Here is a 3,283-nt window from a genome sequence, read left to right on the forward strand (position 1 = left end):
TGGGTGCAGATGGATGGGCAGATAGATGGGAGGGTAGACAGATAGACGGGTGGATGGATGGATGGGTGTGTGGATGGATGGATAATTGAGTGGGTATGTATGGATGGGTGGATGCATGGCTGGATGGACAGATGGATAGATGGACAGATGGATGGATAGAAGGATGGATGGATGGGTTGATGGATGGATGGATGGATGGATGGTGGATGGGAGGGTGAATAAGTGGGTAGAAGTGAGTGGGTGGTATGAACAGATGGACAGACGGATGGAAGGATAAATGTATGGATGGATGGATGGACAAGTGAGTGGGTGGGCATGGACGGATGGACAGATGAATGGATAGATAGGTGAATAGCTATCTAGGTAAGTGGAAAGCAAATGAGTTGGTGTGGCTAAATGAGTACGTAGGTGGCAAGAACATGCAACCCCAGGCAAGCCCTAATCTAATTTCTGTCCCTGTGGATTTTCCTACTCTGGGCATCTCATAAGGATGAGATTATACAGTGTGTGACCTATCACATCACATGATATGTTTGAGGTTCATCTGTATCACAGCACATACAACATTTTCTTTTTGTTGCTAAATAATATCCATTTCATGTTTTGTTATCTACTTATTTAAGAGTGGCTTCAAAAAGTAGTATCTCACATTGAACTAAAATTCTTTTGACCTTCAAAGCTGGTGTGAGAAAAACCTTCTCCCTCTTTGTATGACAGCTCCTAGAATGTGTGGAAGGTCTTTCCCGTGCTAAGCATCTACAAGTCATGCCATGCTGGACTGCTGATGTCCATCCACACGGTGTGCTATATCATGTTCCTCTTCCAAACTCTAGTTCACCACAGTCACCCTCAAAGTCACAGGGTCAGAGTAAAGCAGCAATGACTACTACTCTCTTATTTAGAAATTTATATAATAATAATAATAACAACAACAGCAACAATGACTTAATAAAAATTATTCTGTCAGACTATATCCACAAGGAAGCATATCCAATTTTCATTCTTTTATATGAATATACTCTGCAAATGAGGAGCATTTACCACGATGATACTCCCTGGGTGAGTAAGAGGCCTGGGTGTATATAGTAAAGCCATTCATTGTGGGAGCCTTTGTGGAGTTGCTACGCTGCAGTGTTCTCTTCCCCAGCTGTGTAAGTGTGACTACATAATTAATCTCAGCTAGGGCACAAGTTTCACAAAGATAGGTCTGGTACCCAGGTGTCCAGGAAAAAGAGTGGGATAGAGAGGAAGGGTGAAGAGGACCGGGCAGCCCTCTCCCACTCCTCAGCTCCGATTGTTCCAGCTATTCTACCCTTGCTGAGTGTATTTCTCTTTCCTCCATGACACGCACTCTTCTTCAGTATGCCTTTGTTTCTCGAGCAGGGCTTGCCACTGCCCCCATAAATAAAGTTAGTATTAAATAAATGTATTTTGGGAGAAGTAATATGGTTGGCTGGAAGCATGTGTGGACAGATGGATGGTGGGGTAGATGACCGGCTGAGTGGATGGATGGATAAGTAGATAGACATGTGAACTGGGCAGAAGGACAGATAAGTTGTTAGATGGATGATTGATGGGTGGATGGGTGGATTAATGGATGAATGGATGTGTGGATGGATAGATGGATGAATTGATAGATGAATGGGTGGATGGATGGATGGATGGGATGGATGGATGGATGGATGGATGGATGGATGGATGAATGGATGGATGAGTAAATAGATAGATTGTTCTATGGGTAGGTAGATGACTGTATGAGTAGATGAGTGAATGGAGAGAGAGAGAGAGAGAGAGAGAGAGAGAGAGAGAGAGAGAGAGAGAGAGAGAGAGACCTATCTACACTGAACCACCTTTCCATTCCCAGAAAACAGATTCTGTTGTTCTTGGCTGTTCTCTGCTGGGTTGTCAGAGACCCTATCTACATATAGAATCTTTTCCTTCTGAGTTCATTAGTAGTCTGAACCTAGAGGCATCTCATCTGGACATGAGTGTAGGAAGCTTCTGGGCTTTAAAAAGACATTAATCCCATCCCTGAAAGCTCTGCCCTCCTGACCCAGACCCCCCTCAGAGTCCCCATTTCTTATGTCAGGGTTGGGATTTCAGGATGTGAATTTGGAGTGAGGAGCATAAGCCTGCAGTCTACAGCCTGCTATGGGAGGAGGGTTCTAAGAAATGGCCTCTTGGGTGTGAACTATGTGGGTCAGTAAATCAATGATTTCCTTCATGGACCTGGCGTGGAAAGGCAGCAAACACCCTCTGCTCACTAGCAATAGGATTAACCATGCAAGACAATACCGGATGCTTTAAATAATGAGCTCACCTTGCCAAACTGTCAAAACTAATCAAACAGGGAAATTGAGGACAAGGGCAGAAAGGTAGAATCTTTGAAATCGCCTAAGCAGATTGAACAGATTTATAATTAGGGCCCAGGACTTATGGCTCCTGTATTATATTGATTCCAACATTTCGCATGATCATTTCTTAAAGCTAGCATCGGGTCCTGCCATTGTCCTTTAATGGCAGCTCTCTGACAACCCAGCAGAGAACAGCCAAGAACAACAGAATCTGTTTTCTGGGAATGGAAAGGTGGCTCAGTGGTTAAAGCAGCTGTTGTTCTTGCAGAGGACCTGGGTTCAGTTCCCAGTTCCCACATAGTGGTTCTCAACCATCCCTAATAACAGTTCTGGGGAACCAAATGCCCTCTTCTAACCTCCAAGGACACACACCACACACACACACACACACACACACACACACACACACCACAACTCATAAAATACTCAAACACATCAACTCTGAAAAAATAAATTAAATTTTTTCTGTTAAAAAATAACAAATCATATTTTTTGTTATTGTGGAAGCATATTTTGAACATCAAGGTTATCCCCCATAACACCTTGCTCTCTGTTTCTTGTCGCACTGGTCCCCTCTGTTCCCCCAGGCAGCTTCACCTCCACTTCCGTGCCATAGACACACACCTGATTTATATATCTGTATAAAACCTAGGAACCATGAATGAGAAAAAATTACAATATTTGCTTTTCTGAGACTGGCTTAGTTCACCTCACACGATTAGCTCCAGTTGCAACCATTTTTCTCATAAATGCCAGAACTTTGCTCTTCGTGGCTGAAAAGAAATTCTATAGCATATATATGAAACAATTCTATCGTGTATATATGAAGCAATTCTATAGCATATGTATGAAACATATATAACATATATATGAAGCATAACACATTTTCTTCACCAATAATTTAGAAAAGCCAATATTTTTCTTGATGT

Source organism: Mus caroli, unplaced genomic scaffold, assembly GCF_978045245.1.
Source record: "Mus caroli unplaced genomic scaffold, Mus_caroli_1 scaffold_17, whole genome shotgun sequence".
Lineage (NCBI taxonomy): Eukaryota > Metazoa > Chordata > Mammalia > Rodentia > Muridae > Mus > Mus caroli.